This window comes from Octopus sinensis, linkage group LG2, assembly GCF_006345805.1.
Source record: "Octopus sinensis linkage group LG2, ASM634580v1, whole genome shotgun sequence".
NCBI lineage: Eukaryota > Metazoa > Mollusca > Cephalopoda > Octopoda > Octopodidae > Octopus > Octopus sinensis.
The window spans coordinates 154,508,945-154,534,074 of record NC_042998.1 but is presented as its reverse complement, the minus strand read 5'-3'; the positions used below and the strand labels follow the sequence as shown (position 1 = coordinate 154,534,074).

At 36.4% G+C, this 25,130-nt stretch overlaps 1 long non-coding RNA gene across 1 annotated transcript; it reads left to right on the top strand.

The window, feature by feature from the left end:
- LOC118762050 lies at positions 1–25,130 on the top strand. Its single transcript, XR_004997839.1, has 3 exons — positions 1–45; positions 16,042–16,047; positions 24,988–25,130. It is a non-coding gene; the product is annotated as an uncharacterized LOC118762050 (long non-coding RNA).

Sequence of the window (25,130 nt, the reverse complement as noted above, 5' to 3'; positions counted from 1 at the left end):
GGAATCTGGGGTAGAGGTAGACCCAGGAAGACATGGGATGAGGTAGTCGAGCATGACTTCGAACGTTGGGCCTCACAGAGGCAATGACGAAAGACTGAGACCTCTGAAGATATGCTGTGACTGCGAAGATCCGACAAATAATGTGAGTTCATGGCTGTTTCCTGCACTAGCTTCACAGAGAAGCCCCAGCTCATCCAAAGTATCTTGGATCGCAGGACAGCCTGTTGTGCTTACCTTGGATCCTAGGGTGAACTGCTGTGCTTGAGGAGACCTATTGACTCAAGTACATCAACATAAAAAAAATCAAATGAAATTGCAGTTGTGATACCTGTGCTGGTGGCACGTAAAGAGCACCATCTGAACGTGGCCGATGCCAGCGACGCCTTGACTGGCTTCCTTGCCGATGCACACAAAAAGCACCAACCGATCGTGGCTGCTGCCAGCCTCCCCCGGCACCTGTGCTGGTGGCACGTAAAAAGCACCCACTACACTCACAGATATCTAATATAAGGAATGTGAATGTCAGTGCATCACACTTTTTCAACTTTAAAAAATCCTTTCTACTAGAAGCACAAAAGCCTTGAATTTTGGGGGAAAGGATTAAGTCGATTACATTGACCCCAGTATATAACTGGTGCTAATTTTATTGACCCCAAATGGATGAAAGGTAAAGTCAACCTCAGTGGAATTCCAACTCAAAACCTAATAGCAGACAAAATACCGCCAAGTATTTTGCCTGGCATGTCAACGATTCTGCCAGCTCACCATCTTAGTATAATATGATATAATATAATAAATGTGAATGTCAGTGTGTCACACTTTTTCAACTTTACTCCTAGAGGCCATAGTCCAACATATCATACCATTTTGGGATCAGGCTGACTCCATGAGTAAATTAAAAACATTCCATGCCAAACTTGGATCCATAATCCTGAAATTTTGAATTCTCAAGTTTTCATTACTGTGATTGTTTACGGCGATTTTTTAACATGACTTTTTGCAACATAATTTTTTGTACAATAACAATTTTTATAATCTAAAGGTTAACTTGGTGAGTAAATTAAAAACATTCTGGGCTGAATCCAGACCTGCAATCCTGAAATTTTGGATTTCTACGCTTTCATTACTGCGATTGTTTTCGGCAATTTTTTTTACACAATTTTTTTGTGACAAATATGATTATCATTGGGATATGAAACAATTGCAACAAATTCCCAAAATATACATATATATTTATGTTGATAACACCTAGAAGAAGATGCATGTTTCCACTCACCAACGTGAATGGGACAGAAGGAACTGATGTAATCAGGCGGTATCCAATTATCATTAGCCCTTAATCATAACACCCTCCCACTGATGGGTCAGCAGAGGTGGCCAAACCACTGCTTCTCATCTCTCTTGCTCTATAACCAACAAGAGGATTTTTCAGCTGCCTCTCCCATCTTGCACACAGCCACCCTTCACTTCTTTCCACTCATTCCAATGGTTGCAAACATTATCCATACTAACTATGCAGGGAAACCCCGACAGCCAAGTGCAAATGGGAAAAGCCATAACTGCCATCCCTTCTCCCTGAAATCCTGCAGAAGGATCTCATACTTGGCATGCTTCAATTCATGGGTTTGATCACACCCTTCTTCTCACAGGACTGCAAGCTCAAGCAAGATCATTTTGTTGGTCTTTTTAGACCACAGAACCACATCTGGTTTCAGGGTTGTATGAACAATCTGGGGAAACAGCAGTCTCTTCCCCAAGAGATATGTATATATCTTTTATCTATTTCAGTGTTTAGATTGTGGCCATGTTGAGGCACCACCTTGAGGAATTTTAGTCGAATATATCATCCCTAGAACTTATTATTTTTCTATTGTCTCTTTTGGTGAACTGTTAAGTTATGGGGAAGTAAACAAATCAACACCAGTTTTCAAGTAATGGTGGTGGGCAAACACAGACACACACACACAATAAGACAATGAGAAGTGTCAAAAGGAGAAAAGAGCTGGTTGAGGATGTTCACAATTTTCTGGATGAAGACTGTTGTGTGTCTACAGTTTGGAGTTAGTGTGCTTAATTATCTTTATGGACACATGATGGTCTTTTGTACACAGAATTATTCATGAAGATCTGAATATAGGCAAAATTTGTACTAAGTCTTTTCCTAGGGTGCTCAGTGACAAGCATCCAACTACATGACAGGGATGGACATCAAAATTCTCCTTCACATCACTACATTCCAGACCTTGCTCTTTGTGAGTTTTGGTTGTTCTCCAAGCTGAAAGAGAACCTTAACGGCAGTTGTTTGAAGATGAAAGAGGCTGTGACAAGGGTATTGGTCACTTTCATTTTGGAGGATTTCCATGGTACCTTTACAAAGTGGCTGGTGTGCTACAACAGGTACACTGACATCAGAATCATAACTTGAAGATTAGAGTTTTATATTTCTTTAAAATTAATAAACGTCTCTTCTGAAAAAGTCTGAGAACTTTCATAAAACACCTAGTATAATGATGCATGTCCAACTGTGTCTGTTCATTGGAAAATATGTATATGTAATTGTATTTCTACTGACATAATATTTATATGTTAATATATAAATATGTGCAAGTATATGCTTGGATAAACTTTACTGTCCTGTGGTGTATATGTATGTATGTGAGTGTGTGTGTGTGAAAGCGTTTTTGTTTTTATTTTCATTTCATTTTCACTCAAGCCTACCCTCTGTTTTATTGGCAGATTATTTGAAATACACAATTTTCACAATTACTTCTCCAATATTAATTCTGAATGAAACCTTCCATAGTAAATCGCAATTCACACTATATAGGAAACAAGCTCTCAAATTTGAAGTCAGCCTTGCACAGAACACTTGACCTATTAAGTCACTGTTGTAGCTTTCAGCCAATTAAAAAGTAGAAAAGTATATATATATATTATGGGTTTCCATTTTCCAGTTTTGAAGGGAAAAAGGAAAAGAGGCAGACAGGCAGGAGGGTAGATAGGTATGTAGATAAGTAGCTAGGTAAGTATACATATTGATATATAAAATAAACTTGGTGAAGAGAAAAATAACTGAAAGAACCAATCTATGAATTAAGCCAATTCAGTTAGAGATGTACTGAGCACTGTAAACAAAAAAACTGGGTAAGTAGGGGAGATAATTTCAAAAACCTGATTTGATTAACATACTTAGGAAAAAGGAAGTTTTTACATGTGTTTGTATGGTTGCATTTGACTCCTGATACTTAGGCTCCACCTCATCTTTACTAGAACTCATTTTATTTTTGCCTTGTTTAAAGAATTGGCTCTTTCTACTTTCCTTCTCTAATTCTTACCTTTCTCCCCTTTTGGCCACTTCATACCCCAGTCTCCTAATCTTCTCACCTCAGCTTTCTCTTTCTTTTTCTCTCTTGTTTTCTCTTTCTCTCTACCTTCTCAGTATTGTACCACACCACAACTACCATAACTACTCTTTCAACTTCAATTTCTTCCATTTATTTAATCTCACTACCAAAATAACACCAACTCTCTCTCTCTTTTATACTCAGATGTAGGGCAAGGCTCAAAAGAAAGAATTCTACACCCCTCATGGCAGCTGAACTCATCAAACTATGGACTAAATAATGCTGGAACAGACCATCACTATTTCCTCAGGTTCTGAACTTTAACCTAATATGTATTTTTCTCTGAAATATGAATCATTTATTAAAAGTTTTTAAAAAATTAATAAAATAAAATAGAAATTCATTAATTTTAAAACTACCTGCTGCGCGTTTATGACAGTGCAAAGCCTCTTCAAATTTACCAGATTTTACATAAACATCAGCCTGCCGTCCAAGTTGGTGAGCCTGTGGAAAGGAAGTTAAAGAAGAAAATATTTAAATAAAAATAACTTAATAAATAATACTAATGTTTTAAAATTTAAAAAACATTGTTTTTCAGGGTTTTTTTAAAAACAATCCATATTTTAAAGTATTAAATATGAAAGCAATATTCAAGTAGTTGGCAAAGGTTATTGGGCCATTCCATAAGTTCCATACATGACATGTGAAGGATGAAATACCTAAACTCTCCATAAAGAACAAAGCCTGTATGTTGGAAGTATACATGTGAATAGAAAAGAGCAGAGGTTACAGTTCACAACAAAATTTGACAAATACGTTGCATTCTGGTCATGACATGCAAGTCTGCTTTTTTGTACTCAGCATGTTTTGAAGCAAAGTTCTCTGAAAACATTGTTCTATAGACACTGGTTTAAATTGAAAATGAATGCTACATTTGTAAATATGAAATTGTGAAACTATACAAACTCAAACTGTAATCTGAGCTTATATTGTTGGCCATAATCCCTCATGGCAGTGCTCCAAATGTGACACTGCACAAAAAATATGAAAGGTACTCTGATACTCTGAAAAATATTATATAATTTGTCCAGTTCACATAAAAATATCACAAAAAATGTTAGTCATAACAAATTTGATTTAACTAAACACCAAAATAAAGCAAAAGCAAAGTAAAGTTATCAAATTTAATTCATAGCAGATACCTTTCAGAAATAGAACATGGACCCAATGTAACCTTCAAGATGATTTTGATGTTATAATGGAAAACTCAGACTCTGCCCAGATCACTGATATTGTTGGCCTAGTCTTAATTTCAAAAATTAAGGAAGAATTCCCTAAGGTTTTTATAGAGATGATGCATTATTCACTATTTCCAGCTCCTCTGCACAAGCAACTGACAGGTTAAAAATTGATAAAATTTTTAAAGTTATATAACTTAGATATTATATTTGAAAATGTCACTAAATGTGTTAACATTTTGGATGTAACATTAAATTTAGATAATGGCTTATTTTACCTTTACCATAAGCCTAATAAAACCATTAAGTATATCCACACCTTATCAAATCATCCCCAAAGTGTTATTAATGGGATAGTCAAAGGTGTGTTGATAAGAATCTCTAACTTATCTGCAAACAAAAATATTTTTTTATAACTTTGTACCTACAGCATTGAAGGACAATGGATTCAGTAGGGAGATATATTAAGAATGTAATATTTAAAAATAAATTAGATAAACATTTTCCAAATATTGTGAAAGTAAACATCAACACACCTCCCATGAACCCCCACCCAACCAAGCATAAGAACCAACACCATAATAGAAGATACTATAATTTATTTAATTATAATAACTATACTGGGCAGAGTAGAAACAACTTGGTGAGGAAACAAGAAATTATCAGGTTCACCCCTCCTTTTCCCTCCAAGTCAGAAACCTCCCTAAATTATTTTTTTAGGATTATTGACAGGGATTTCCCATTAGGCCATAAATATCATTCCATCTTTAATAGGTCCTGCCTTAAATTATTGTACTCAACTATGACCAACCTTAGATCAATAATTGTAGCCAACAATGGATTTAAACTTAGAAATAATAGTATTGATAGAGATGACAATATAGCTGACCTTAATATGAAGAACAATAAGAACCTTGATATTAAAAATTTAAAGGCAAAGCATAGAAATAAAACATGTAATTGCCGTAACCAGGAATTATGTCCCTTAAAGGGATTCTGTTTAAGGAGAAATGCTATATATAAAGCTGAGATCTCAACCCTTAGTGAATCAAAAAAGATATTCATAGGAAATACAACTGATTTTAAGACAAGATATAGGGCACACAATAAAGAATTCAGTCTAGATTGGTCTATTATAACAGAAACCACACCATACAGTATACACAGCAGAAACAGTAAATTATGCACAAAAGAAGTGATCTGTATAATCTGTGCTGACAAAACAAAATTTTACATAACAAGATCTCAGATGTCATTATTCTTTGTAGACATAAATATTTATCAACATTAAACTTTTTTCCAAAAATAATTAGTTTATATGATTTTAACCGAGTTACCCTTTATGTATTTGGATTCTTCTTAAAACACTATTATCTAATAGCTTCATAATTTATTTAAATATGTAATTTTAGCTCTTATATCATCTGCTAAAACAGTATGTTCCAACATAGCATTTGATTTTTTTAAATTCTTAAATTTCTCACGTTGCTTAAAACTTTAAGATTTAAATAACTCTTTTATAAATCCTTTAGATTAAATCTGATGAGAGAAATATAGATGATTGTTATGGTTGGAATTAACTTGCCCATACAAACCTATATTTTCTTGAAATGGCCATCAGACTTTACACCTGCTCAAGATTCCTTTTAAAATCATTCTATACCAACTTTCTCCACTTGTATCACATAGCCATCTGGAAACGATGTTTCCTGGGGCTAAATAGCAGTAGCATTCTTCCCTTTTAAGTTGGCAACTTATATAGCATCACTATATATATATAATTAGAAGACAAAAATGGATTTTAAAAATTCAAGCAGATATCAATAAAGCATTCAGTTTTAAATGAATTTGGTTAATTATATTCAACAATCAGACATTGGTAAATGTAAGGAGAATACACAGCCAGAATTCACCTTATAAAGCCAACAACTGTAACATATATAGATACAGAAAATATCATTGAAATTAATATTTTCTAAAGGGTGAACAATTTTATTTTTACAATTACACAAGCATTTATTCACTTGCATTTGGTACTCATGGTCAAAAGAATTCCTATTAGCCTTCCTTTCAGAATAAGGTATTACAATGAGATTAATATTAAAACTAGGTGATGATAAAGAATCGAAACCTAGTTTGGGAAGATTATCATTAGTTAATTTCACGATACACATTATCTGTTTTACTCTTGTTTATAGATTTAGAGTTGAGATATTCCAAAATTTTCTGTTTAATTTTCCATCAAACACTCCTTTGAGAAAAGGAGCGTTTGATGGATGGTTACACCAACCATTTGAGTGTACAATATGAGATGATATGTAACTATCAGAGCTTCCACTATCAACCAGAGTGTTGAGTTTTACACTATTTACGTACCCTTTAACAATGGCAGAAGACAATGATACCAGAAGAGCTCCCGAGAATATGACAGGCCATGTAGGATTTGTGTATGAAACGAAGTGTTTGTTTGTATGAGATGATTGACATACCTGCTGGAAATTACTGACTTTGTAACAGGTTTTACATGTCACTTCCCAAGCTGGGCACTTGGAATGTGTGTTTGTCATAACCACAGAAAAAAAGTGGTGAACACTAAATTGGTATTATGTACAGTTTCATGTTTTGGGCTAGGAGGACATGTAAGTCGCATAGCACAGGATTCATTACAAGGAACAACTGAACATGTACAACTTATGGATTGAGCTTCTGCCATCTCCAGCATCTGTACTTGGATGAAAGCCCAACTGAGGTCTCAATAAACATTGGCATACGTTACTGGAATACATACCACTGATGAAGGCATCTCTTATAGCTTCATTGAGATGTTCAGCAGCCAAAACAGCTTTGTAACTGCAATCTTTCACCAATAATTTGAGTTTCTGAAGGTGCTGGTCCAAATTTTGGCTGTATCCCTGCTTGCAAGTGTACAACAGTTGATGCACATACACCACATTCTTCGGTTTCACATACGGTGAGATGAGAACATCAAGAGCTCTGTCATATGTGCCACAGTTCACAATATACTTGAACATGTCAGGGCTGATGTGACTGATGAGCAGCTGGAACTTATCTTCTTCCACCACATTGAGTGATTCTAGATAGTTAGTGAATGTAAAATACCTATGTTTCCACCATTCTCCAGAAGTAGGTAAGGCTTGGTCAACATCAAAACATTCTGGGCATAGTGCTTTGTCCAATAGAAGAGTAAATTGTAGTAATTCTGGGTTTTGAACTGGTGAGATTGCTGAATACAGAAGGCTAGAAACAATTAGCCATAAATAAGGCTTTACTCCTCTAAAAACATGGGGATGGTATCTATCATTAGTTGTTTTGGTCAGGAACCTTGCTGACCACAAGTCAACCATGTAATTATTACCACAATACATATGTGTGTATGCATGTGTGTGTGAATGTTTGTGCACACGCATATGTTTGTTTATATTTTTTTATAGATTGATGAAATCAGTAAAATATGTTATCCTTTACTTGGAAAAGGAAATAAGAGCTTGTATCAGAAAAGGCAAGCATAGAAAAATGGACTAAAATGAAAGAATAAAATGAATGTGTGTGTATGTATATCATCATCATCATCGTTTAACATCTGTTTTCCATGCTAGCATGCGTTTGATGGTTTGACAGGGGTCTGGGAAGCCAGAAGGCTGCACCAGGCTCCAGTCTGATCTGGCAGTGTTTCTGCAGCTGGATGGCCTTCGCAACGCCAACCACTCCATGAGTGTAGTGGGTGCTTTTTACGTGCCACCAGCACAGGTGCCAGGCAAGGCTGGCAATGGCCACGATCGGTTGGTGCTTTTTACGTGCCACCGGCATGGATATATATATATATATATATATATATATATATATATATTCTCATTCACATAACATTTATATATGTTATGTAAAAGATATCTTGAAAACAAAAGTGTTTAATACTTAATTTCATATATATAGTTGTGTGTGTATCAACCTCATATAATAAATATATAAATAAATTAGCAAATGGCCGATCTCAAAAAGATGAGCCTTACAAAGGAGATGACAGATAACCAAGATATGTGATGCATTGCTGTACTCAAGAAGACCCACCTACCACAACAGAACTGAGATCCTAACACTAAGGTGCATGTAAAAAGCATTGGGTGTATGTTGGTGCCACATAAAAAGCACTAGTGATGGTGCAACATAAAAAGCACCCAGTACACACCATAAAATAGCTGGGATTAAGAAGGGCATCTAGCTGTAGAAACCAAGCCAAAACAGACTATGGAACCTGGTGCAGGCCCTGGTTTCACCAGTTCCTGTAAAGCCCTCCAACCCATGCCAGCATGGAAGACGTTGAGAAGGTGTTCAGTCTTGCTGAAACATATATGGCCTTCTACTGCACACTTCATCCATGTACAACACAACAATTGTCTCTAGCACCTCAATGCATTCAGCAGCATTAATTCTAAGACCCTATAGAAAGACATGAGGTGGCACCACTCTGGGAACATCAGTAGGATCCTCACATTTTTTTATTAGTCTCAGCTCAAGAACTTGAGAGCTGCTGCCATGCTGGGGCACCACCATTAGCTTTGCTACACTTTCAGTATTTGAAACCTACTTTGATATATGGCATTTGGTGAATGAGGAAGATTGACGTTACTGCCCTTGACAGGAAATCTAGTTCTGTTTTGATGACATTTACATCCACCCCATGCAAGTCTCTCAGGCTTCTTGGGAGGATATTGAAGAGTTGTAGGCCCCTGAAACCCAAGCAGATGCAGTATCTGGTCCTGTATCCTAAAGGCAATGTTGGGATCTTTGGCACAATGAAATCGCACCCCATTCTGCTGTTCGTGTAACTTTCAATGCCAGAGTTTTGTATGAGCAGTTCTAGTGCTACATATCTTTCCTGCCTTCATCAAAGGGAGTGGAGTGTTTTGTCAGCTCTCCCATCAGCTAACATTGAGACGATCTTCTTTGCATAGCTTCACTGGATTGCTTCAGGTCCCATCATTAATTTTACAGTGTGGTGACCATAGTTGGGAACAGTAATCTAAATGGCTGAGGATAAATGTCCTCTAGAGGACCATCATTGTTTTCTGTTCTCTCATTCTAAAAGTTCAAAAGATCCATCTAGCTAGTTGCCTGCATTCTATTGCCAACTTAGTAATATGCACCTGGAAAGATGCATTACTCATGTCAATGCACATATTGTGCACTGACTTTGATTCAGGGATTGCAATCCCTCTTGGGCCAGTGTAGCTTGTCTTCATTTTATTCAGCTTCATTTGTTGGTAGCACAGTGCTTGGAATTTTTCAGCATTAAACTGCATTTGTCTTCAGCTCACTTGTATATTGCATCCAACCTTTGTTGTAGGTGCACAACATCTCCAGGGTTCTGTTTCCTCTGAGAGACTTTTGTATCATCTGCATAACTAGCAAGTGTGGCTATCTGAGCAGCTGAGGTCCACTATGAGTAGCAAGTGGCCCCAAGACAATGCCCAGTGGGACACCACTCATTATTTGCATTTCCTTGGAAGTATCCCTATTGGCTACTACTATTACTACCTGATTTCTATCTTTTTAGAAAGACATTTAGCTACTCTCCAAGTTTTCCAACTATGCCAAGATTACACAGCTTGTGACATATACCACGGTCGACTTTATCAAAGTAGTAAGCCTGGGAGCTTAACACTTGCAGGGAAGCTCTGAAAAAGAAGCTGCAGTGGTTTTGCAAGGGCTCATTTCCATGATTTGAGAAGGATTGCTGGGAATCCATCAGGATCAGCAGCTGAGTTAGCATCTCTGTCATCTATGGCCAATATTACATCTTCTTCCCGTGAGGGAACCATCTAATTGAAGGAGTGGTCCTAGCCTGCAACACATGGAGAGTTTTTTTGGCATACTTAAAGAAGGCTTTCAGATTTGATTTTATATTTTCTATAACCCAGGCTTCTTTGTTTATTCTGTCCTTTTCATGGGAGCATTATTTCAGATTATTCTCAATCTCTAGCAGTGTTGTTTGCAGGCAGGATTTTTCACTGCCATTAAGTTCTGTTTAGGCGCTTTGCAATCTTTGTACACCATCTCATAAAAACTTTCCTCACCCTGGGAATTTTGTTTGTATGTATGGTGGTCTTTCTCTCTGGGACTAACTTGAAGCATATGGCTTGCATTACAGGCATGAATTCTTTGAATTTCATGTTGATATCAGGTGCAGAGAGACATTGAAACAATCCTGTTTGATAATCCCTTTCTCAATTGATTTCAAGTCTGCTTTATGGAAGTTCAGATTGGATAAATTCCAGGTGCTTCTCATAGGCAACACATCTGCAGATTCCTTTGGTACATACATGGTTAGCTCTATTATATTGTGATCCAAGACTAACTACAGTGTCACTTTCATATCATGGATGAAATCCATATTGTTTGTGAAGCAGAGATGAAGTATATGGTTTGCTCTGGTTGGTTGGAGTATTACTTGTTCTATATATAACTTGTTGGTAAGGTTGGGCAAGTTGAAGTCTCCCATGAGAAATACACTGATAGGATTTCTATTTTTGAAAGACATTCTTCAAATAGGCCAGTGTAATTTGGAGAATCTGGTGGGTAATAAGTAGTACATATAACAATATCAAGTTGTCTTTTATGTACAATTAGTGTGTCACACACCAAGTTTGATTATGACAAAAGAACCTGGGGCATAAGGTCTTCATGGATGCACATTGCAACTCCACCATGATTCCCATCTTTTCTGTCAGCTAGCAATATAACATACTATGGTATGTGCATTTCTGCATTTGTGATGTCTGTGCCTTTCAGTGAATGCTACGCATATATAAGGCTTGATTACATACCACAAGGTCTCTCAGGAAGGGTATTTTAGTTCTGTTACTGAGTGATAACAGCCCTCTAAATGTATCAATGTGACAACTATACCAATGCCAGTATGACCACTGTGGATCTATTGGCTGTGGTTTTATGTTGGTGGGCATTGTGCAGACTTTCAAATTGATAAAACCAGGTCAGTTGCTGTACAATCTTTTGTGCCATATATAAAAAAAAATTATTCAGCTGCAGCCCTACATAAATATGTGTACACACACACACACACAATATATGTGTGTGTGTGTGTGTGTGTGTGAATGCATATATATATATATACACATGCTATTCTGAAAATCTGCCAAGGACTATCAGAATAGTACACCCACATAAGTCGGATTCTTTCCACTTGTTGCATGAAGATAAACCTTGTTCAGGGCAACTGTCAACCTTCTAAACAAATGAAAATATCACGAAAATTCATGATGTGATCTTGGAGGACTGTCAGCCAAACAATTGACAGACTTGCTGATATGGCTGGCATGTCCTGGATCTCCTGCCAATGAATTTTGAGTGAGGAATTGCAAATGAAAAGCGTTGCAGCAAAATTTGTGCTCATGGAAGATCAAAATTAATTTCTCTTCCAAGGAGAGAGAGTGACATTATCTCTTTCTTTCAAGTTTTCATCAGAATGTATGGAGAAAATATGTTGTCACAAAAATGTTAAAACTTTACCACCTTGATCAATCTGTGACTAAACCTACATTTAATTTCATTTTATATATACTTTGCTAACAATTATATAGAGAATTGCAAACATGGTATGTAAAGATAACTTATTTTAACACAATGTGTACATTTTCATAAATGTTTTTCCAGTGTGTTCAACCCACCCCCACTCTATCCCTACACATACATGCATACAGACACAGTACTTAAGGGATCAACAATCATGGTTGAAGTCTAAATTCAAGATTTTATTTTGGAATTTAAAAACCTGATCTTCGATTATAAACTTAAGATGAACTTTTTTCAAAAATTGTACAGGAAATCTAATGAGGATAAGTGAAATACTAAATGAGCAATTCAAAAGTATTTTCACTCCACCCCTAGGGCACTTTCAAGTCAGCAATCCAACTGACTTCTTTACCATTGTAGATATAAAAACAGAGGCAATGATGATCGATTACATCAATATAACGGGATCACAAATTTTGCTGCAACGCTTTTCATGGCTATAAATGAAATGAACCCAAACTCAGCTACTGGCCCTGATGGATTCCCAGCAATTCTTCTAAAAGTATGTAAGCAAGTCCTAGCGAGACCATTGCAGTTCCTCTTTCAAAGCTTCCTTGCAACTGGCAAACTTCCAAGAAAACTGAAGGAGGGTAAAATATGCTCAACCACTCAAATGTGGAAGTGATATATCCCAACTTTGCAAAGGCCTTTGATAAAGTTGATCATGGAATGATATGTTACAAATTGCATGATCTCAGCATAGTTGGAAAATTGGGAGAATGGGTTCATGACTTTCCGAAGGATAGAAGTCAGGTGGTAGTAGCCAATGGGACTACCTCCAATGACATGCAAATAGTGACCTGTGTTCCGCAAGGCACTGTTTTGGGACCACTAGTGTTCATAATGGCCCCCACAGACATGACCTCACACACACACATATACAGTTATGAAGGAAAAGCTTGGATCTTGTGAATTTTCCAAAGCCCTCTCCCTCACCCTTTGGAAAAGATTTTCCCCACAAATTACTTTATAATCATAATGTATGCTGTTTGAAAGGTATTCATATAAAATTTCATTGAAAAAGCCCCAATTTCCTAAAAGTTATGAGGGAAAAACTCAGATTTTATAAATTTTCCAAAGTCCTCTCCCCACCCTCTTGGTAAAGATTTTCCCCACAAATTTCTTTATAATCATAATGTATGCCGTTTGAAAGGTATTTATATAAAATTTCATTGAAAAAAACCCATTTTCCTAAAAGTTATGAGGGAAAAGCTCGGATCTTGTGAATTTTCCAAACTCCTCTCCCCACCCTCCCATTGCTTTGTGCACATTTTTTTTCATATTTGTTTCCTACACATTGTTTTACACCCATTCCAATATTTTTTTGGATTTTCATTTCCAGGTCAAGATGTAAACATTAACCAAAATTTTTCTCCAGCTTCATAATCTCTATTTTTGAAAACATGCTTTTTTGGCAAAATCATAATCTCCTATATCAAAAACAGGAATCCGAAGAAATTTTTGAAAAGACAAAAAAATGGAAGTGGGTGGGGTGTATACACTTTACCTTCACCAGTTTTCTCCTTCATAAATACATTTTATGATATGATGCAGTGATCAATTACTGGGATTTAAGCGACAACAAAAAAATTTATCATTTAGATCTTTAACTCCACCCAGTGTCAAGTGAACCTGCACGCACGAGAGAGAAAAACATTAACTAGCAGAAAAGTATGCAATTAAAATAATCATCTTTTACATCCCTTTTTTAAATCACATGCATACACACAATCAGTGTAAAGAATATACTTCTATAGAGACTGAAAGCAACAACAAAATTTATTTAAATCTTTAACCCTTCCTCACATCAAGTGAATGTGTGTGTGCATGTATAAGAAAAAACGGCATTCTTTCATTGCCGAAATGACATTCTTTACAAGAGCAGAAATTAAAAGAGACGAGAAAGTGAAAATGTATGTATGTGTATATGAAATGGATGTATGTGTGTGTGTATGAAATGAACATGTGAGTGTGTGAGAGAGAGAGAGATATGTTTTGTCATGTATGTATTTTTTGCATGTATAAGTGGCACTCACTCTCTCTCACACACACACACATTATGTTTCATAGACACGTACATACATAAATACATATGCATACATCATTTTTGTATGTGTGCGTGCAAGTGTGTGTGTGTGAGAGAGAGAGAGCGAGTGTATGCTACTTATATATGCAAAAAAATACATATATGACAATACACCTCTCTCTCTCAGACACACACACACATGTGTCCATTTCATATAAACGTACATACATGTTCACTTTCTCGTCTCTGTCAATTTCTCCTCTTACTTCAAAACAAAGATGAGTAAAGAAATAAAAATTTTGTACAGAAATTAACGAATAGTACTATAACAATACCATGTGCTTAATTGATGTAAATGCTGGTAGTAATGAAAGAATGCTGAAAAACATCTACTAACAGAGAAGTATGCTATTAAAAATAAATTAACTTTTACAAACAATTCTTAAAATAACTTTGTCGCCCTAATGGAATTCCTTACACAAATGCATACACACACACTCAGCTTGTACAATGTTTTTACAGAGTGAAAGCAACAACAACAAAATTATTTAAATCTTTAACCGCAGTCTGTGTGTGTGTAAGAAAAAAATATTTACTAACAGAAAAGTAAGCTATTAAAATAAATTATCTTTTACATACCATTTTTAAAATTACTCTCTCGCCCTGATGAAATTCCTTACACACATACATACACATACACTGACAAACACACACACTCAGCATGAGCAATATATTTTTATAGAGACAGAAAATGAAAAAATAGAAGGAGAGAGATCTTATCTGTTGCTGTCACAGAGTTTGAAATTTTAAATTAAGTAAAAATTTTCCAGTTTGATATATTGAAGTACTTTTTCACGCTAAACTTGAGTTACTGGTTCATTTATTCCAGAAAGCTTTTACAAAAAATGTTACAGAAGTTAGATCAATTTTACCCAATTAGAAAACAGGACTTTGCATAATAGCTTTCATAAAATGAAAGTAAACATTAGGAGAATTAGATTTTAAACAAAATGAAAGGTAGGAATGAGAGTTATTACATATACAAAAAGAGTGAATCTCAAAGAGTATGGTAAATAATGAAAGATTGTTGGTAATTGATGCAGACTGGGAAAGTTGTTGATTGAAAGTTGAGTTATTTCTCAGCAAAATTGCATTTTTTCTTATTATTTACAGATGACTTTTTGTTTGGGATGCAGATTTCCAAAACCAGATTAGTTTTTCTCAAAAATGCACCATTTCTGAGTATTTGAGGCTAAACAGATACATAACTATATACACTCGCATTTATATAATGTGTGCATGTATGTGTATATATATCTTGTACTCTTTTGTTTCAGTCATTTGACTGAGGATATGCTGGAGCACTGCCTTAAAAAGTTTTAGCTGAAGAAATTGCCCCAAGGACTTTGTAAGCCTAGTACTAATTCTCTTTTTTGTCAAACCACCAAGTTACAGAGATGTAATCACACCAACATTGGTTGTCAAGCGACAGTGTGGGGACAAACACAGTCACAAAGACACACACATGCTGAACTTCTCTAAGTTTCCATCTACCAGATCCACTCACAAGGCTTTGGTTGGTCCAAAGCTCTAGTAGAAGACACTTGCCCATGGGACTGAACCCAGAACCATGTGCTTGGAAAGCAAGCTTCTTGCCACACAGCCACACACACACATATATATAACACCAAGTAAGTTAGGGGTTGTGGATCCAACCCACTAAGGGATAATACTTATCCAATACACTGTTGGTATAATACCCAAATTATTAATATACAAGTGTTTTTAATTGCAATGCAATAAACTCACTTATTGTATTAAATAGGTGCAGGTAAAGAAATATATTACCATTAATTTATATTACAAATAAGAAAATGGAGAAACACATTAGTTGGTTTATCAGCTTTAGAATATTAGAATGTTGACTTATTTATTTATCAAATGTGTAATGGTGTCTGTGTGTGCATTTGTGGTTACTCTAACTCCTCCCACACTGCCCAACCAATTTTAGTGATTTTTGCCACATAGTTAGATCACATGCCTTGAAGTTCAAATAAGGCCAGAATTTTTCAAAAACTTGATAACGCTCAGTTGGCATCAACTTTTGTGAGCTCAGCCGGGCATTTGAATGGAAATTCCCATAACAATATTATTATTCCTGCTGCTTTTGCATTTTTGCCCGATTTTCATGAAAATTGATAAGTGAGCATGCTAGGTGGGTGCCACATCTGACATCAGATCAAAAGCGCACCAGGCTGATTACATCAGAGGAAAATCTGACACTGTTTTGAGGTAAATCCAGCTAGTATCCTTGAACATTTCCTAACTTGTGATGAGTGTTGACTTCATCACTTTGAGTTAGAAACAAATAGACAATCTGCAGTGAAAACACCCTACTTCCCCTGCCCCAAAGAAGGCCAGCATTATTTCATCTACAGAGAAGATGATGACCTTAGTTTTTAGAAATGCAGAAGGCATCTCAAAAAACTAAGGTCAAATGAGCCACCCCATCAATGTATTAACAGTTTCAAAAGGCTATCAAGACCAAGAAAACAGATAAAAGCTGCCTTGTTTTATCAGGACAGTTCTCCAGCACACAAGTCCTTTATTTCAATGACTGCTGTGACTGTGCTTTTGAACTGGTTGATTATTGTCCCTGTTGTCCTGATTTGGCCCCATATAACTGTCATCTGTTCCCCAACATGAAAAAATACTTGGCTGTGAACCAGTATCACAATAATGATGATGTCATATCTGCTGTTGATGAATCTTTTGACCAACAGGATGAAAGCTTCTTCACCAGTGGGATCCAAGCACTATAACACTGGTGTAAGGAATTTGTAGACTGCAAGTAAACCTCATCTAGTTACATTCCATGAGAGTATATTTTTCGGCTGACCCGTTTATATATGGGTAAGTATTTTCTATCACAGCCCTGAACTGACTAAAGTCTTGTGAGTGGATTTGGTAGATGGAAATTCAAAAAGCTTGCTTTGTGTGCATGCGTGTGCGTGTGTGTATGCAGACAAGTGTTACTGTCTCCTGGCCTTGACTTTGCAATGGTAAGTGTAAATAAATAAATTTGTCATGCAAGTAGTGTCCTTCTTTTTCAATCTTCCATGAAACATGTCTGTTCATGGGGAAATATTACCTGATGAAAGTTGGTAATAGGAAGGGTAACTGGCCATAAAAAATCCATGTCCATCTGACCCATGTTAGCATGGAATAGTGGACACTAATATAATGGAATTTGTCTGGGTTTATTTAATTTCTATTTTCCTCTCTCTTTCTCTCTCTCTCTCTTTCTCTCTCTCTCTCTCTCTCTGTCAATTTAATACACAATTACAAAGGAGATACTAATAGTTCTATGGTTTATGATACTTCAAATTTTCAGATTTATAAGCCACATCATGTATCTCCAGGCACTTTTTCGGGTTCTGTTCATAAAAAATTCAGACGCTGGACTGTGAGAAAATGAGAAAAAACAAGAAGAAAAAATGAGAAGATTGATGCAAAAGGTGGAACAAGAAAAAAAACACCAAGATCTGCATCCTCTTTGACTGCAGTAACCATAATTAATGTAGCTGGTGCAGAATAATGTAACAGAAAGGTGGCTAAAGCCTGCAAGACTGCTACTTAATCCAGAACAGATGGTGTCCTCCAGTTCAACAGAAGAAACTGGCCCATGTGTTTGCACCAGCTAAAAATTTCAGACACGGAATTAAGAAGTGTAGTGTAATTCTTGGATCTAAAAAGACTGTGCAGTCTTTTTGCAATGCATAAGTTGCATTTCTTAGATCCATTAACATAAGGGTTGGATTGCTCCATGATACTCCACTTGGTTGCATGTGATGTGGAGTTGGTCTTGAAACCCCATATATGGCTAGCCAACTTAGCGGCACTACTTTTGTTGAAGTGCTACAAAGAAGATAAGTGGTTTAGATTAAGTTTTTTGAAATCGCCTTCGCATGACTTGACATAATTCTTCTTTCCAGTTAGGTTATCTTGAAGTGTTGCCTCATATACAATGGAGTTTATAATATATGCCTGGTCAAGAGGACAAGCTTCAGGGTATCAACAGTTACAACTGGGGGTGGGCTCTTGGTGATGTTTACGAGTGATAAAGCTCCGGGTTAATGTGCAGTAATTTGTGTAGTATAAGTAAATAAATGGAGTTGAACGTAGATGTTATTTTAAAAAAACTTTAGTAGATTTGACGTCAAAGGCAGATACTAGAAAGAGAAGAGTTAAAGAAATAATAAGGAGAGAACAAATAAAGAGGGATACGTTAGTTGAAAAAAAATGTTCAAAGTCTTAGAAGTAGATTTCTCTATTGAAGTAAGGTGCAAGTTAAACTAACTGTTCAAACTATAAAGACTGGCAAAATCAATTATATGAGCTAAAGGTATGTTTCTGCCAGTGTTTACATTTGTAAGATCACTCTATAAGTGTGTTAATAAGGTGATTCTTAGAGAAGAGAATATAGAAGAGTTCAGAGTTGCAAATGTTACAAAATCCCTTGCCCTTATTGTAAGGAAAAGATATGGACAGGATGAACTAATCTAACTTAAAATCTTTATTGTTGTCTTTTCAGATGCCAAACTAATTTACTTAGCCCTGTGCTATGGCATTTACTGCAATCCCTAAATGATGAATAATGATTGGAAATTCTCTTAGATAACTGGGAAGAGGATGCGCCTATGTAGAAGTAGACATTTTACACTGGTATATAGAATTCTTGATCTGAGAATTATTAGACAAATTTAATTCTGTTAGGGTTGTCCTCAGAGACCAAAACCATGTTTTTATTGCTATCATTATTATTATTATTATTATTGTTAATACTATTAATATTATTATTATTATTATTATAAATAATACTGTTATTATTATTATTATTTTTTTTTTTCTTCTTCTTCTTTCAAATTTGCTTCCATCTCTTGCCGGGTGTCTTCCCGACTCCTAGGGCAAAGAAACTCATAGTATACATTGGTAGGCCATTAAACTAAACTCAATAGTTCGTTCATTTTTTTTTTAAGTTAAATTAAAATACATGGGTAGTAATAGTTCTCACATCGACAATGCTCCTCTCAATACGTGTGATGTACCAGTTAAGACAATCTTTTGCACTTCTTGCAGGGATCGTAAGCCAGAGATCATTCTCATATAATTTTCGGTTCCCTTCTTGATCATTCCTAGTGCTCCTACGATCACTGGTATTGTAACCGTCTTGAGATGCCACATTTTCTCAATTTCAATGAGCAGGTCTTTATATTTTCTGAGCTTGTCAAACTCTTTCGCCGAGATATTATGATCACAGGGGATGCTCATGTCGATCAATAAGCAAACTTTATTGTTTTGGTCTTTCACACCAAAATCTGGTTTATTGGCTTTGATGGTTTGGTCTGTATGTACTGGAAAGTCCCACAGAATCGTTACATTTTCTCCTTCAGTTACAGCTTCAGGGTGATTATACCACTTGTCGGCAGTTTTGATATTGTAATGCCGACTTATTAGCCAGTGTAGATATTGGCCAATTCTGTCATGTCTTAATTTATACTCCACTGGTGCTAAGACTTTACATCCAGAGATTAGGTGGTCCACTGTTTCAATCATGTCGTTGCAGAATCGACATTTTGGGTCTGCTCCATTTTTCATCACATTGGCCTGGTAGTTCCGGGTTAATAGGCTTTGATCTTGAGCAGCCAGGATGAAACCTTCGCTCTCTGCTTTTAGCCCTGAGCTCCGTAGCCACTGAAGGGTTTGCTTCTGGTCAACATCAGCTTGTTTGTTGCAGGCCACATATTTGCCGTGCAGAGGTTTCTCCTCCCACCTATCAGCCAATTGCTCGTGCGCTTTTTTCGTTGCCATTATTTTCACCTTCTTTGCAACAATAGTTGCTGTACTTCCCTCGGGTTGTTCAGTTTGGGTATCCTGCACGAGATCAATAGCAAATTTTTTGCTTTCCTTTATGATAGAATGAAGCTTCTTTCGTCTCTCGTGATTTTCCACGAGCTTTAGCATCCAGTCATTCGTTATTTCAGGATATTTGGCCAGTCCAATTGTGGTTGTTTTGTAAGCTAGTTCAAATTGGATCAGGCCTCGACCTCCTTGGGTTCTGGGAAGGTAAAGGCAATCTACGTCTGCCTTTGGGTGGTGCATCCTATTACAACTCAGTAGCTTGCGTATTTTTCTATCTATATTCTTTACTTCACTCATATTCCAGTTCAACACATTGTAGCTATAAGTAACAACTGGAACTGCTAAGGAATTTATAGCTAACACCTTGTTACGTGCATTTAGTTCAGATTTCAGGACTGCACGAACTCTCCTATAACATTCCTTCCTGATCTTCTCTTTCATGCTTGCATGCTAAATACCAGAGCCTTCATTTATCCCTAAATATTTGTACGTTTGTTCTTGCTCAAGCTCTCTTATGACTGTGTCAACATCTAACACGACTGAATTTGTGGTCTTCACTTTCCCTTTCTGGAAAGTGGCCTTGGCACACTTCTCAAGCCCAAACTCCATCCCGATGTCATTGCTGAATGCTTTCACAGTGCGCAATAGGCCTTCAAGTTCATTATCGTCTTTACCATAGAGTTTTAAGTTACCCATATAAAATAGATGGCTTATTTTTTTATTGGCAATTTTATACCCATACCCTGTTCTATTTAATTCACTTGTAAGCGGTACTAGGGCTATGCAGAATATTAAAGGTGAAAGTGAGTCACCTTGAAAAATTCCACAGTTGATGTTTATATTTTCTGAGGCAAGTACTCCATTAGAGTGGTATAATTGGAGATTCGTATTCCACAACGACGTATTGTGCTTGAAATCACAGGGGAAATTTTGAAGATGTCCAGCGATCTCAAGATCCATGGATGCGGTATACTGTTGAAGGCCTTTTTGTAGTCAATCCATGCGGAGCTGAGATTTCTGCGCTTGTTGTGACAGTTCTCAAGGATCATACGATTAATTAGTAGTTGATCTTTGCATCCGTATGAGCCTTGGTGGCACCCTTTTTGTTCAATGGGGAAAATATCGTTCTTCTCCATGAATGCATATGTTTTCTCCGCCAGGATAGATGTTAGGATTTTATATGTGGTGGATAGACAGGTTATAGGCCGATAGTTTTTTGGAAGGTTGGTTTTGTTATTCTTTGGGAGCAGGTAAGTAATACCACTTGCTACCCATTCAGGTGTTTTCTTTGGGTCTCTCATAATTCCATTGAGCAGCTGAACTAGCTTACCGTGTGCGCATGGGAGCGATGCGAGCCAGAAATTCGGCACCCTATCTTTACCAGGGGATTTCCAATTATGGGCCTTCATGAGTGCCTTTCTTAGGTCTGCTATTGTGATGTCTTGCCATGCTTGTTGTTGTAAATTTTGGTAGGATCCTTCAGTTTGTATAATCCAGTCTGCATTTGTGTTGTACGTCTTCTTGTCACTCCAAATCCTTTTCCAAAAGTTTTGAACTTCTTCCATGGGAGGGGGGTCTTTAACAGTTACTTTCTCCTTCCCTATTTCTCTGTAGAATTTTTTGGCATTGGATGTGAACAGCTTATTTTGCTTGTAAAACTTGTTTCTCTTCTCAAATCTTCGTATTCTTTGGGCTTTTGCTTGGACTTTTTGTTTCAGCGTTTCTTTTATTGATATCAGTTCTCTTGGTGAGGATCCAAATTTTCTCTTCATCTTTCTTCCTGTTCTGGATTTTACATCATTTCCACATATTAGTTCATTTAATATTGATATTTCCCTTCTCATAAATTCAATCTCTTTTTCAATTTTACTTCTCTAGGTTTGATTTCTTCCCATGTTTGGTTTTCTTTGTTTTTCGGGGGCATACAGCTGGTTTCAATTGCCCTAGCAGAAGCGTAAATAATTTCATTTAACTCAGTAAAATCAGGTTTTAATTCTTGTATTATTTCATTTGTTACATAGTTGCCAATTTGGATTTGTTTTTTATTTTGGTTTGTATTTGAGAGTTTATGAAGTGGTTCTCTATCATTCATACTTGTATGTCTTACAACTTCAAGCATATTCAGGATTTTCTGCCTCATTTCTGCCATAGACTCTCTGTGTTCTTCAGCAAATGCGAGATCTTCAGTTACTGTTGTTTTATCATTTTCCTGGCTATCTTTAACAGGTTCAATAGAATTTCTTGTATCTTCAGGCCTTTGCGTACTTTGGTCAGATGGCAGTCTTTCAATTAAGCCTCGTGGCGGGCTATACTGTTCATCTGATTCTTCATTTCCTTTGTGTCTTATATTTATGTCATTTTCCATTGCGTGCTTGATCGCGCTTATTTCACTGTCTGTGAGTCTGTTATTTCTAAGGATATCCCTCCTCACATTTGCCAAATAGGGCCGACTGTCTTGATTCCGTGTTCTCCATATACTGTAAGAGTTTGCAGTGTGTCTCTCTTGAGATGGCCTACCTAATGCATAGTAATAAGCGTATATTACTTCTTTATACTCTTCTCGGGTCTATTTGTTCCGCTTACATTTTTCTTTCTGTGGTGGTTGTGGTGGTGAACTTGGAGGGCTCGAGTTGGGGAATTTCCCGTTCAAGTGACCATCCATGTCCATATTTGGAGAAGAGTTTGTGTCAGTTGATGACTTTTCGATCCCAGGCTGGCTCTTCCCTGGGGGATGCGCTTCCAGATTAACCGTAGGACAAGTGATTTGGTATACTGATTTAGTTTTCCTTTTAGTTTCCAAAAACATTTTGGTGCTACGATAATGTTATCATTTTTGAGCTTTGATTGGCTCGTGGGGAGACGGCCATCATTGCCATTACAATTATAATCGTACCATTATAGCAGCCGTAGTCGGCTTATTATTGTTATCATCATCACCATCATTATCGCCACTATTACTATCATCATTATCATCACCATCACCATCATCATCATCAATGATATTGTTTTATGTGTAGTCACAGCAGTATCTTATTGTTATTTTTGTTTTTTATCATTATCCCCATCACAGTAGTGTCTGTCTGTCTAGTTGGCTGGCTGGGTGGTTGGCTGGCTGGCTGGCTGTCTTCAACGCCAGAATTCTTGCCTGTCAAATAATACTTTCATATTTGGTTAACATCTAAAGAGCCAAGGTGAGGTTTGTGTTGGCTGAACTCTGTGTGTGTGTGTGTGTGTGTGTGTGTGTGTGTAGATAGATAGATAGATTATCAGCACTATTACTATCATCATTATTATTATTATTATTATTATTATTATTATTATTATGTGAGGGGTTGGAATTAACAAGATTAATATTGGAACTCCCAGAAAATGAACTTTTATTAAGCAGATTAGTATTGTGAGAAGATATAATTTGTGAAAGATTCTTTGTGTTGGAGAAGGCAACTCTAACTATATGAGAGTTAATAATTGAATAATATCTAGAATTTTTGGGAAAGTTCTTACCAACCACTTCACGGAATCACAAAGGAAAATTTGATTTAATTTGTTTTCCAAACGGAATTACAAACCAGATAGTTTTCCTAGTAACATTCAAATTGTAAGTGGTATTATCTTTATAGGAAGGTGAAATACCTCTAGAGTGAAAAAATGAGCTTAAATAACGCTTGCCTCTCTTACTCCGTAAAGGAATTTTATTATGTTTTGTGTTGTTTATTAGAATTAAAATCACTCTTATTGTTACAACTAGATTTTTTGTCTTGAACAGTAGATGAAGGACGAGATTGAGCAGAATCAATGTATGTCACTTTCTCTTTATAGCCAGCTTTAACCAAGGCAGAGTTATAAAATTCTGCCTTGCCATTAAAAATGTCAACATTGGCAGATAATTTATATAATCTAAGTGATATGTTTTTAACTAAATTCTTAGTAATTGCCCTAGCGTGATTACTGTAAGGACTAATATATTTGAGATTTATGGAAGGTTTGTGGTATGGGAAGTACGAGTTATTTTGTAAATTAAGAATAATATCTAAGAAGTTAGCTTTAGTTAACTCATCGTCAAAAACGATGTGAAAGCCCATTCTACGAAAAAACCTAACTAATCTATTCTTAACCTGTATTTTTTGATTTGAAATGTTTTGGAGGTAAAGCAGACAATCATCACGATATAGACCTCCACAGATGTCCGGGAACTGGTCGGCCATTTCATAAAGTATATATATTCCGACCAAATCAGAAATTTGAACGGAATCTGTACTTCCCATTAGTACATCGAACGCATTGGGAGTATCCTTCCAGACCCACAACTTGTTATCAAACTTGATGAATGAATTTCTAGCAGCCAGTACCACATTAATTTCTTCTCCAGAGGGACCTGCTTTGTTGTGTGCATGCCAGGGTGCCTTATTGAGTATAATAGGGTTGATTGATGAATAGAAGCTAGATATATCACACTAAATAAATTTAGTGTTAACCTTATTAGTAATAGAAGTAAACGAATGTACAACTTGAAAAGAATTAGACCATAAGCAAAGTTTTAATTTATTGATTAATGTAGGGATATACTTATCTAATATGTATTTACTAAGTGTACCGATGTCTGAGCTGGAAGGACATATAAGCCGTAATGATGGGTTAGTATAAAAGTTCTGTTTGTGGTCTTTTAAAATAAACCGAGGTTGCCTGGGGTTCAACGGTTCTGTCTTCATCTGTAATCCATACGATTCCATAATTCCTTTAGCTTCAAGGTTAGCCTGCCTGAGAGTATTCATACCGGTGATCTTGTAATTTTTATGGATCTTCTTTTCGAGCAGTTCCAAATAGTGGCCCTTGGTAAACTTACCATGAGCACGACTTTCGAACATTAGGCCCCACCGAGGCAATGACTAGTGACTGAGACCTTTGGAAATATGCTGTGCGTGAGAAGACCTGGCAGGATAAGTGAGACCATAGCCCATGGCTTTTACCAGGGTTGTAGCCAGCCCACTTATG